The 12,107-nt window shown below is 48.7% G+C and overlaps 8 non-coding genes across 8 annotated transcripts; 4 read left to right on the top strand and 4 right to left on the bottom strand.

Annotated features, from left to right (window-relative positions):
- Nucleotides 1-235: 235 nt before the first annotated feature.
- On the bottom strand, nucleotides 236-319 carry TRNAL-CAG (transfer RNA leucine (anticodon CAG)). The gene has a single exon. It is a non-coding gene; the product is annotated as a tRNA-Leu (tRNA).
- Nucleotides 320-1,770: 1,451 nt separating this feature from the next.
- Nucleotides 1,771-1,842, top strand: TRNAQ-UUG (transfer RNA glutamine (anticodon UUG)). The gene has a single exon. It is a non-coding gene; the product is annotated as a tRNA-Gln (tRNA).
- Nucleotides 1,843-2,331: 489 nt separating this feature from the next.
- Nucleotides 2,332-2,415, bottom strand: TRNAL-CAG (transfer RNA leucine (anticodon CAG)). The gene has a single exon. It is a non-coding gene; the product is annotated as a tRNA-Leu (tRNA).
- Nucleotides 2,416-4,367: 1,952 nt separating this feature from the next.
- TRNAQ-CUG (transfer RNA glutamine (anticodon CUG)) lies at nucleotides 4,368-4,439 on the top strand. The gene has a single exon. It is a non-coding gene; the product is annotated as a tRNA-Gln (tRNA).
- Nucleotides 4,440-5,044: 605 nt separating this feature from the next.
- Nucleotides 5,045-5,116, top strand: TRNAQ-CUG (transfer RNA glutamine (anticodon CUG)). The gene has a single exon. It is a non-coding gene; the product is annotated as a tRNA-Gln (tRNA).
- Nucleotides 5,117-6,464: 1,348 nt separating this feature from the next.
- On the bottom strand, nucleotides 6,465-6,548 carry TRNAL-CAG (transfer RNA leucine (anticodon CAG)). Its single transcript has one exon. It is a non-coding gene; the product is annotated as a tRNA-Leu (tRNA).
- A 1,965-nt stretch (nucleotides 6,549-8,513) lies between these two features.
- Nucleotides 8,514-8,585, top strand: TRNAQ-CUG (transfer RNA glutamine (anticodon CUG)). Its single transcript has one exon. It is a non-coding gene; the product is annotated as a tRNA-Gln (tRNA).
- A 412-nt stretch (nucleotides 8,586-8,997) lies between these two features.
- TRNAL-CAG (transfer RNA leucine (anticodon CAG)) lies at nucleotides 8,998-9,081 on the bottom strand. Its single transcript has one exon. It is a non-coding gene; the product is annotated as a tRNA-Leu (tRNA).
- Between the last annotated feature and the right edge of the window lie 3,026 nt (nucleotides 9,082-12,107).

Below are 12,107 nucleotides of genomic sequence, written 5' to 3'. Positions count from 1 at the left end.
CACATGTTGGTTGAGGTTATCATCGTCATCACGCATAGCGATGACCCCAGGAGGCCTGGAGCATTCCTGGGTCTCAGCCTGCTAGGCTCAACTACTTCAGTCACGCGCAGGAAAACTGACGAATGGCGCCCAATCATCTATATGCTTTGCTAGGCAGGCTGAAGTACGTGATGTGCGGCGGAATGTGATAAATATGTGGATATGATATGCGGTGGCACCCGATACCGAAAAACCATGTCAGAAGTGGGATTCGAACCCACGCCCGGAGAACCGGACTGCGACCTGAACGCAGCGCCTTGGACCGCTCGGCCATCCTGACGCACAGGATGAACGCGAGCGAAAAATTGGGCTGTGCGTCGTTGGACACTTTAAGGACATTTATGGACATTTCTGGTGAAGAAAACGAATGACAAACAATATTTCAAGACGGTGAAAAGCGACTAAAAGCGCAAGTTGTGCCCGGTGTGTGTGCAACCGGTCCCAGTTTGAAATTTGCCCCACAACCGGACCCTGGCAGATGCCAAAACCCGGTACTAGATGTAGCCGTGACATCCTTCGATTTCAAACTCGGGTGGGCGTCGGCTGCTCCTCGTCCTGGTTTTACGTGATGTTCTTCGTGGTGGTGATGCTACGACAGTACGAATGTGGCCACAGGTCTCAGCATCGTTGTCAAGTGTCCATTGATCATATACTTAGTAGTCCGCATGTTTTAGTCGCCCTAGGTAAACACTTGGAGCAAGCAAACAAAAAGAAGGTACCATTGGGAAGCAATCATCCATTAATGTACCTATATTCTACCTGACCCAGGTATCGATTTGTCTACTGATATAACAGCCGTGGAAAATTGCCAGCAGCAGGGACGGGATGAGCACACCTTTCAACGCTTTGCCAACATTTTTTACAGTGCATCTCCCCCTGGTATAATATTACTTGTGTTAAGAAGCTGGGGACAAGGGCCACCGATCCCCCAAAGCTCCTCCCCTTCTCCCCGTTTTCCTAAATTTAGACACCGAATAGATTGCTAGGTAGCATGTGCTAGGAACCTGGATCCCGATTATTACAGGATCCCGATGTTTCGCGTCCATCCCCTGGTGATATGACATGACCCTGCCGACTATTCATATTATGCCGAACAGCCTGCTGCTGAACAGGCCCTGGCGAGCAAAGGGCGTTGCATGCTTGATTATTAGAACGGCAGGTCTGTGAAAGAGCTCGCTGTCTGTTGTCTCGCTATCACCCACCGACCCCGTGGTGTAACGGCTAGCACTGAGGACCTGGGCAACAATAGGTGCGTCTTGTCCTTTTTACCCTATTTTACATGCAGTTCAGGCTTTGCACGGCATCAGTCCGTTGTTGCTGCTGCTACCGCGAAGAGATTTCATACTCTGTAACCAATATGACACGCACAGAAGCGCAGGAACCTGTCAGAATGGGAATGGACATGCACCTTTTCCGTATTGGTTTACATATTTCTCGTCATGCAGCATAGCAGTTTTCTGTCATTTCAGTTGTAGAAATGAGGGAGTGGTCGCCTCTGCCCATCCTCTTGTCATGCATTTGGACGCGGTTGACGCATTTTGACTTTTCATGACATGATCAAGCCGCCAGTTCGTGTTTCCATTTCAGTTCAATTTCGATCGAAATCCAAATCGAAATCAATTTCGGAAAATATCTAAACAGAGCTCACCACGGGAAATCTGTCGTGGATGATTTTTACGTAAAAATAAGGAAAACTTTCAATTACTGCCTGCTGTTACAACAAAAAATGGCGGTCCCGTGGTGTAATGGTTAGCACTCAGGACTTTGAATCCTGCGATCCGAGTTCAAATCTCGGCGGGACCTTTCATACGCATGTTTTTGCGCATTCGACCGCGTCGATGAGCCCGAGGCTATATAATTCCACTCCGTGACACGTGACATGAAGAGAAATAGTGGCATGTGCAAGCAAGCGAGTAAGTGTGTGAGCATTGTGCGTTTTTCAGATTACAAGAGCTGCGCGCTTGTTTGCTACACGTCTCGCCAGGCACTGGAGTAGCTAGAGGGTCGCTAAATGCTAGAGTTTTGTGACTGAAAATTGTGGGAAGTGCGAGTCCGTAGAATTCCCTATGGCCCGTAATTAGCATGCTACAAGCGCTCACCCAATCCGTAGGCTCGTAACAACGTACCTCTTATTGCAGGCGAAGGTCTCTTGTCAAACCATGAAGTGTTATTATTGCCGGAGCAACCAGTTGAAATGGCACATAAACATGTGTGCTGAGCTACTGCTGAAAGAGCAAACAGCAGTGTCATATGGAAACAACGAAAAGTGAAACGACCATTATCTAAAATTACTGTCAGAAGTGGGATTCGAACCTACGCCCGGAGAACCGGACTGCGACCTGAACGCAGCGCCTTGGACCGCTCGGCCACCCTGACACATGGTCACCATGCGGGCGAAAAATTGGGCTGCGCGTCGGTGGCGGCTTCTTTCAATGATTTGTTGCAATTTCGTTAATCTACAATATTTGTGATGTCATTTAGGAAATTCCTAGTGAGGGCAATAAATGACAAACAGCATTCCAAGGCGGTGAAAAGCGCTTAATAGCGCAATTTGTGCCCGGTGTGTGTGCAACCGGCCCAGGTTTGAAGTTCGCCCCACAACCGGACCCTGGCTTCTGCCGAGATCTGGTGCTAGATATCGTCGTTGCATCCTTCAATTTCAAACTCTGGTAGGCATTGGTTGGTACTTGCTCTGGTTTTACGCGATGTTCTACGCGATGTTTTACGTGATGATGATGATCAGACAGTACGAAGGTGGCCACAAGTCTCAGCATCGTTGTCAAGCATTCCCTGGCCACTTATTAATGCTTGCCAATTTCCATGTTTAAGTCGTCCTAGCTATACGTTTGGAACGGAAATACGAAAGGAGCGTAAAAAGAGCAAGTAACCATTTATAAATGTACGTATCTTTCACCAGACGGCGTATCCATTCGTCCAATGATACAACACCGGTGGGGGAATTGCGAGCGGCAGGGATGGGATAAGTGTATCTTTATACGAGTTGAAAACATTTGTTACCATGCAACTCTCACTGGCGTAATGCAACTCAACTCCCCCACCGTTTCCGTGTACCGTGGACGCCGAGTAGGTTGCCAGGTAGTATGTACTATGAATCTGAATCCTGGTTATAGGCCTTTCTTTCCAGCCACATGTCTGCTGACATGACATGATCCAGCTGACTGTTCACATTATGCCCTGCGACTGAACGGGTCCTGACGACCGAAGAGCGTTGTTTACCTGATTATCAGCACGGTAGGCTTGTGAGAGAACTCGCTGTCTGTTGTCCCGCTATCACCCACCAGCCCCGTGGTGTAACGATTAGCGCTGATGATTTGGGCAATAATTGATGCGTTTTGTCCTTGTTTTCTCTATTTTTCATGCAGATAAGGCTTCGAACGACACCAACTACTTAGCCACTAATGCTACCGCGAAGAGATTTTAGACTCCCTAACTAAATGGCACCCCAGTTTTAGTCTCCAGGTTTTGGACCACTCACAGAGCCGATCCAAATGCGCCTGCAGTCTAAGACATCTCATTTCTACACAACATACATCATCACAGGCTTGAATGCGCTCACATGACATCACTTTTCAGTTTGACTACACCCGTTGGGCGTTCATGGCATACCGCCCTTTTCCACGAGGCATTTGCAGGGGTCGACATTGTTAACAATGGGTTTGTCGCACGACTACCCGCTGTCTGCAATCTCTTTTTGCAAGATTCACCCTCAACTACTTTTTCAGCCAACAAAATCATTCCGATCTGATGTGCTTAGGTTCGCCGGCACACATGGAACATTTTCTTGATGACCGCTGTGTCTGAGCGTGTAAGGTGTATGTGTGACTGTGTAATGTGTGGATGTGTGTGTTTGGCTAAGTTTTTTCGTTTGTGTGCATCGTATACTTATTGTTTTTTAAAACTGGACCGTTTCCGTAATTGGGCTATTCTCTGTGGAATTCTTCTGTCCTAAATAAACAAGTAACTGAATAAATCCCCAGGAGCGCAGTAACCTGTGATATGTGAGAAGTGGGAATGCGCATTTTCCCGGATTGATGAACACATTTACTGTCACGCAGCGTAGTAGATACACCGTTATTTGAGCTGTAGAACTGAATGATTGGCCACCTCCGCCTATGCCCTTCTCACGCATTTGACCGTGGCTGACGCATTTGAACTTTTCATCACATGATAAAGCCAATTATTTGTGTTATGCCTAGCGGCGATCGCCAGGAGAATACGTATTGGCGGCCGGAGGGCGTTGTGTGCTGGATTATCAGCGCGGAAGATAATAGGATAATTTGTTGCATGCCATCACGCATCCGGATACCGGCCCCGTGGTGTAACGGTCAGCACTCAGGACTCTGAATCCTGCGATCCGAGTTCAAATCTCGGCGGGACCTGTCACATCCACGATTTTGTGTATTTGACCACCTTGATGAACCCAACACTAGAGGAATCGGCACTTCCGTGGCACGTGTCCCGGAGGGATACAATCTCGGTAAGGCATTCAGTGTTGATGTCAGTTGCTTGAGTCCTGTGTGTTTCTCAGGTTACAAGAGATGCGTCTTCGTCCGTTACAAGTCTTACCAGGCGTTGGCGTGGCTAAAGGGTTTAGAGGCTAGAGTTCTGTTAGTATGTGGATTGTGAGCAGTGGGCGCTTGTAGAGCTCCTTATGGCTCGTAAATAGCGTGTTACGAGTGCCCCCGCCTCACCATCTCCCCCCCCCCCCCCCCCTCCTTCTGTAGTCTCGGAACAACCGGTCTCCTTTTGCTTCCGAAAGTCTCTTGTCAAATCACGAGCTGTAATCATGTCCAGATCAACTTTCATCCAGCCAACTGTCCGGTGATGTTGCACAGACACAACATGATCAACTCCACTTCTGGTATTGTACCTACTGGCGTTGGCAGGGGAATGTGTATAGGCGACCGAACGGCGTTGTATACCGGATTATCAGCACGGTGGATGATGGGATGACTCACTGTATGCTGTCGCGAGTCCCCACGCCGGCCCCGTGGTGTAACGGTTAGCACTCAGGACTCTGAATCCTGCGATCCGAGTTCAAATCTCGGCGGGACCTGTAACACCCGCGGTTTTGTACGTTCAACCGGATCGATTAAAGCGGAGTGATTAAACTTCAGGAGCAAGTCTTGTGTGATTTTCAAATTTCGAGAGATGCGCGCTCATCCGCATGAGAGTCGTAACCACGTGGAGGTCACATGCCGAATGAGATTATCATCGTCATCAGTGTATAGCGATGACGCCTGGAGACATGCTGCATCTCAGCATGTCAGGTTCAACCGCCGAAGTCACACTCCCGGGGAAAACCGATGAGTGGTGCACAATCGTCTATACGTTTTGCTAGATAGGCTGAAGTACGTGATATGCAGGGCTTTATCGGAGAAAAAAAGCCAGAGCACTCGACAGCAAAATACCCGTCAGGAGTGGGATTCGAACTCGCGCCCGGATAGCCGCATTGCGACCTGAGTGCAACGCCTTGGACCGCTCGGCCATCATTACATATGCTGTGAACGCGAGCCAAAATTTGTGCTGTGCGTCGTTGGTGCCTTCTTTCAATGAGTTGTTACTTTTCGGTGTTTCACACACTTCCAGATTGGTACAGGCATTTCTTGCTATGCAGTGTAGCAGGTGTATCGCTGTTTGGGTTTCAAAAGTGGAGACCTAACTGCCCATGCTCATCCCCCTTCTGGTACATTTGGGTGCAGCACAAGTTACCAGGTAGTCACAGCTTGGATCCAGATTGTAGGATTCATTTGCATCCAGTCACTTGTCTGGTGATGTCGCACAGATACAACATGAACAACCCGACTTTTCGTGTAGAGGTTACCGGCAGGAGAACACGTCGTGGTGCCCGAAGGGCGATATATACTGGATTATCAGCACGGTCGATGATGGATAATTCGCCGCATGCAGTCACATCGCCACACGCCGGCCCCGTGGTGTAACGGTTAGCACTCAGGACTCTGAATCCTGCGATCCGAGTTCAAATCTCGGAGGGACCTGTAACGCCCGTAGTTTTGTACATTCAACCGAGTCGATCCACCTAAGACTACTGGCATCCGACACTTCTGTGGCACGTAATGTGGGGGACATAACTGCGCTAAGGCGGACAATGATTGAAGTTCGGGCGCAAGTTTTGTGTGATTTTCGGATTACGAGAGGTGCGCACTCAGCAACATGGGGGTCACACGTTGGTTGAGATTATCATCGTCATCACGCATAGCGATGTTCTCAGGAGGCCTGGAGCATTGCTGGGTCTCAGCCTGCTAGGCTCAACTACTTCAGTCACGCGCAGGAAAACCGATGAATGGCGCTCAATCACCTATATATTCTGCTAGGCAGGCTAAACTATGTGATGTGCGGCGCTATGTGGCAGACATGTGGTGGTACCCAATACCGAAAAGCCCTGTCGGAAGTGGGATTCGAACCCACGCCCGGAGAACCGGACTGCGACCTGAACGCAGCGCCTTGGACCGCTCGGCCATCCTGACAGATAGCGGCAACAGGGGTGAAAAAGTGGGCTGCGCGTCGGTGGCGGCTTCTTTAAATGATTTGTTACAAATTGGTTAATCTACAGTATTTGTGATGTTATTTGTGAAATTCCCAGTGAAAGCACTAAATGACAAACAGCATTCCAAGATGGTGAAAAGCGCTTAATAGCGCAATTTGTACCTGGTGTGTGTGGGCAACCGATTTGATTCAGGTTTCAAGCTTGCCCCACAACGGGACCCTAGCTGCTGCCGAGATCTGGTGCTGGAGGTAGTCGCCACGTCCTTCGATTTCAAATTCGGGTGGGTATTGGTGGTACTTTTCCTGGTTTTACGCGATGTTCTACGCGATGATGTTCATAAGACAGTACGAATGTGCCCGCGGATCTCAGCATCGTTGTCAAGCATTCACTGGCCACGTGCATATCAATTTCCATGTTTTAGCCGCCCTAGCTGTACTTTTGGAACCGGACTGCGAAAGGAGAGTAAAAAGAGTAAGTAACCATTCACTCATGAACGTATATTTCACCTGATCCCGGCATCCATTCGTCCAGTGGTATGACAACCGTGAGGAATTGTGAGCGGTAAGGATGGGATAAGGACATCTTTACACAATTTGTCTTACCATGCAACTCCCCTGGTCTAATCTTACTTGTGTTAAGAAGTTGCAGGCAAGGGCCGCCGATCCCCAGACCCCATCCCCCTTCCGTTTCCGTGCATTTGGACGCCGAGTAGGTTGCCAGGTGGCATGTACTATGAATATGGATCGCGATTATAGGATCCCGTTGATTCCAGTCACTCACTTGGTGATATAACATGAACCAGAGGACTTTTCATATAATGCCGAACAGACTGCGACTGAACCGGTCCTGGCGACTGCATGGCGTTATATGCTTGATCATCAGCACGGTAGGCTTGTGAGAGAACTCGCTGTCGGTTGTCCCGTTATCACCCACCAGCCCCATGGTGTAACGATTAGTGCTGATGATTTGGGCAATAATTGATGCGTTTTGTCCTTGTTTTCTCTATTTTTCATGCAGGTAAGGCTTCGAACGACACCAACTACTTAGCCACTAATGCTACCGCGAAGAGATTTCAGATTCCCTAACTAAATGACACCCTAGTTTTAGTCTCCAGATTTTGAACCACTTACAGAGGCGATCCAAATGCGCCTGCAGTCTAAGACATCTCATTTCTACACAATGTATATCATCACAGGCTTGACTGCGTTCACATGACATCACTTTTCAGTTTGACTACACCCGTTGGGCCTTCATGGCATACCGCCCTTTTCCACGAGGCATTTGCAAGGGTCGACATTGTTTACAATGGATTTCTAGCACGACTACCCGCTGTCTGCAGTCACTTTTTGCAAGATTCGCCCTCAACTGACTTTTTCAGCCAACAAAATCATTCCGATCTGATGTGCTTAGGTTCGCCGGCACACATGGAACATTTTCTTGATGACCGCTGTGTCTGAGCGTGTAAGGTGTGCGTACGACTGTGTGATGTGTATATGTGTGTGCTTGGTTTAGTTTTTGTTTGTGTGCATCGCATATTTATTGTTTTAAACCTGGACTGTTTCCGTAATTGACTGTGGAATGCTGCTGTCCTAAATCAACAAGTAAATGAATAAATCCCCAGGAGCGCAGTAACCTGCGATATGTGAAAAGTTGACATGCGCATTTTTTCAGATTGATGAACACATTTCTTGTCACGCAGCGCAGCAGATACACCGTTATTTGAGTTATAGAAGCGAATGGGTGGTCGCCTCTGCCTATGCCCTTCTCGTGCATTTGAACGTGGCTGACGCATTTGGACTTTTCATCAAATGATAAAGCCGATTATTTGTGTTATACTTAGCGGCGATCGCCAGGAGAATACGTATTGGCGGCCGGAGGGCGTGTGCTGGATGTGCGCGGCAGATAATGGGATAATTTTCTGCACGTCATCATACATCCAGAGACCGGCCCCGTGGTGTAACGGTTAGCACTTAGGACTCTGAATCCTGAGATCCGAGTTCAAATCTCGGCGGGACCTGTCACACCCGTAGTTTTGTACTTTCAACATGGTTGATCCACATAAGACTACAAGCATTCGACACTTCTGCGGCGCGTAATGTGGGAGACATAGTTGCGCTAAGGCGGACGATGATCGAGTGCAAGTCTTGTGTGAGCTTCGGATTACGAGAGCTGCGCACTCAGCAACATGGGGGTCACATGTTGGTTGAGGTTATCGTCGTCATCACGCATAGCGATGACCCTAGGAGGCCTGGAGTATTGCTGGGTCTCAGCCTGCTAGGCTCAACTACTTCAGTCACGCGCAGGAAAACCCGATGAATAGCGCATAATCATATATATGTTTTGCTAGGCAGGCTGACGTACGTGATGTGCGGCGCTACGTGGTAGATATGTGGTTATGACACGTGGTATTATCCGATACCGAAAAACCCTGTCAGAAGTGGGATTCGAACCCACGCCCGGAGAACCGGACTGCGACCTGAACGCAGCGCCTTGGACCGCTCGGCCATCCTGACGCATGGTGACTACGCGGGCGAAAAATTGAGCTGTGCGTCGGTGGCGGCTTCTTTCAATGATTTGTTGCAATTTGGTTAATCGACAATATTTGTGATGTCATTTAGGAAATTCCTAGTGAGGGCAATAAATGACAAACAGCATTCCAAGGCGGTGAAAAGCGCCTAATAGCGCAATTTGTGCCCGGTGTGTGTGCAACCGGCCCAGGTTTGAAGTTTGCCCCACAACCGGACCCTGACTTCTGCCGAGATCTGGTGCTAGATATCGTCGTTACATCCTTCAATTTCAAACTCGGGTAGGCATTGGTTGGTACTTGCTCTGGTTTTACGCGATGTTCTACGCGAGGTTTTACGTGATGATGATGATCAGACAGTACGAAGGTGGCCACAAGTCTCAGCATCGTTGTCAAGCGTTCCCTGGCCACTTATTAATGCTTGCCAATTTCCATGTTTAAGTCGTCCTAGCTATACTTTTGGAACGGAAATACGAAAGGAGCGTAAAAAGAGCAAGTAATCATTTATTAATGTACGTATCTTTCACCTGACGGCGTATCCATTCGTCCAATGATACAACACCGGTGGGGAATTGCGAGCGGTAGGGATGGGATAAGTGCATCTTTATACGAGTTGAAAACATTTGTTACCATGCAACTCCTTCTGGTGTAATGTTACTTGTGTTAAAAAGTTGGAGGCAAGGGCCACCGATCCCCAGACACCACCCCTCTCCCCCCCCCCCCCCCCCCACCGTTTACGTGTATTTGGACACCGAGTAGGTTGCCAGGTGGTATGTACTATGAATCTGAATCCTGGTCATAGGTTCCCTTTCTTTCCAGCCACATGTCTGCTGACATGACATGATCCAGCTGACTGTTCACATTATGCCCTGCGACTGAACGGGTCCTGACGACCGAAGGGCGTTGTTTGCCTGATTATCAGCACGGTAGGCTTGTGAGAGAACTCGCTGTCGGTTGTCCCGTTATCACCCACCAGCCCCGTGGTGTAACGATTAGCGCTGATGATTTGGGCAATAATTGATGCGTTTTGTCCTTGTTTTCTCTATTTTTCATGCAGGTAAGGCTTCGAGCGACACAAACTACTGAGCCACTAATGCTACCGCGAAGAGATTTTAGACTCCCTAACTAAATGACACCCCAGTTTTCGTCTTCAGATTTTGAACCACTTACAGAGGCGATCCAAATGCGCCTGCAGTCTAAGACATCTCATTTCTACACAATATATATCATCACAGGCTTGACTGCGTTCACATGACATCACTTTTCAGTTTGACTACACCCGCTGGGCCTTCATGGCATACCGCCCTTTTCCACGAGGCATTTGCAAGGGTCGACATTGTTAACAATGGGTTTGTCGCACGACTACCCGCTGTCTGCAATCTCTTTTTGCAAGATTCACCCTCAACTACTTTTTCAGCCAACAAAATCATTCCGATCTGATGTGCTTAGGTTCGCCGGCACACATGGAACATTCTCTTGATGACCGCTGTGTCTGAGCGTGTAAGGTGTATGTGTGACTGTGTAATGTGTGTATGTGTGTGTTTGGCTAAGTTTTTTCGTTTGTGTGCATCGTATACTTATTGTTTTTTAAAACTGGACTGTTTCCGTAATTGGGCTATTGTCTGTGGAATTCTTCTGTCCTAAATAGACAAGTAGCTGAATAAATCCCCAGGAGCGCAGTAACCTGTGATATGTGAGAAGTGGGAATGCGCATTTTCCCGGATTGATGAACACATTTACTGTCACGCAGCGTAGTAGATACACCGTTATTTGAGCTGTAGAACTGAATGATTGGCCACCTCCGCCTATGCCCTTCTCACGCATTTGACCGTGGCTGACGCATTTGAACTTTTCATCACATGATAAAGCCAATTATTTGTGTTATGCCTAGCGGCGATCGCCAGGAGAATACGTATTGGTGGCCGGAGGGCGTTGTGTGCTGGATTATCAGCGCGGAAGATAATGGGATAATTTGTTGCATGCCATCACGCATCCGGATACCGGCCCCGTGGTGTAACGGTCAGCACCCAGGACTCTGAATCCTGCGATCCGAGTTCAAATCTCGGCGGGACCTGTCACATCCACGATTTTGTGTATTTGACCACCTTGATGAACCCAACACTAGAGGAATCGGCACTTCCGTGGCACGTGTCCCGGAGGGATACAATCTCGGTAAGGCATTCAGTGTTGATGTCAGTTGCTTGAGTCCTGTGTGTTTCTCAGGTTACAAGAGATGCGTCTTCGTCCGTTGCAAGTCTTACCAGGCGTTGTCGTGGCTAAAGGGTTTAGAGGCTAGAGTTCTGTTAGTATGTGGATTGTGAGCAGTGGGCGCTTGTAGAGCTCCTTATGGCTCGTAAATAGCGTGTTACGAGTGCCCCCGCCTCACCATCTCCCCCCCCCCCCCCTCCCTTTGTAGTCTCGGAACAACGGGTCTCCTTTTGCTTCCGAAAGTCTCTTGTCAAATCACGAGCTGTAATCATGTCCAGATCAACTTTCATCCAGCCAACTGTCCGGTGATGTTGCACAGACACAACATGATCAACTCCACTACTGGTATTGTACCTACTGGCGTTGGCAGGGGAATGTGTATAGGCGACCGAACGGCGTTGTATACCGGATTATCAGCACGGTGGATGATGGGATGACTCACTGTATGCTGTCGCGAGTCCCCACGCCGGCCCCGTGGTGAAACGGTTAGCACTCAGGACTCTGAATCCTGCGATCCGAGTTCAAATCTCGGCGGGACCTGTAACACCCGCGGTTTTGTACGTTCAACCGGATCGATTAAAGCGGAGTGATTAAACTTCAGGAGCAAGTCTTGTGTGATTTTCAAATTTCGAGAGATGCGCGCTCATCCGCATGAGAGTCGTAACCACGTGGAGGTCATATGCCGAATGAGATTATCATCGTCATCAGTGTATAGCGATGACGCCTGGAGACATGCTGCATCTCAGCATGTCAGGTTCAACCGCCGAAGTCACACTCCCGGGGAAAACCGATGAGTGGTGCACAATC

The sequence above is a fragment of the Pollicipes pollicipes genome, unplaced genomic scaffold (assembly GCF_011947565.3).
Source record: "Pollicipes pollicipes isolate AB1234 unplaced genomic scaffold, Ppol_2.1 Scaffold_2686;HRSCAF=3144_pilon_pilon_pilon, whole genome shotgun sequence".
NCBI classification, from domain to species: Eukaryota; Metazoa; Arthropoda; class Thecostraca; order Pollicipedomorpha; family Pollicipedidae; genus Pollicipes; species Pollicipes pollicipes.
The sequence above is the reverse complement of the archived record's forward strand: the minus strand, read 5'-3'. Positions and strand labels throughout refer to the sequence as shown.